This window comes from Daldinia childiae (assembly GCF_008694065.1).
Source record: "Daldinia childiae strain JS-1345 chromosome Unknown Scaffold86, whole genome shotgun sequence".
In the NCBI taxonomy this organism is placed as follows: Eukaryota; Fungi; Ascomycota; class Sordariomycetes; order Xylariales; family Hypoxylaceae; genus Daldinia; species Daldinia childiae.
In genome coordinates, this window is record NW_022984727.1 from 409 (window position 1) to 665 (window position 257).

Here is a 257-nt window from a genome sequence, read left to right on the forward strand (position 1 = left end):
GCTAAGTGCGCGCCGACAAAAAGTTCCAGGTCCCATTTCTAGACGTGCAGAGGAAGCAAAGCAACCAACCATCGTCTTCAGCGATTGCCGAGACTGCGGTTGATGAAAGCAATACATATTTCCACAACTTGGCGGCCATTTGAGTTTTCTCCCAACACCCTAAGTTGTTAAATTGTCGTGCAGAGAGCAGTTGGTTATACAGATAAAATCACCTACCGGCAGCATGTGATACTAATACAGTCCGCTAGGCATGGGCA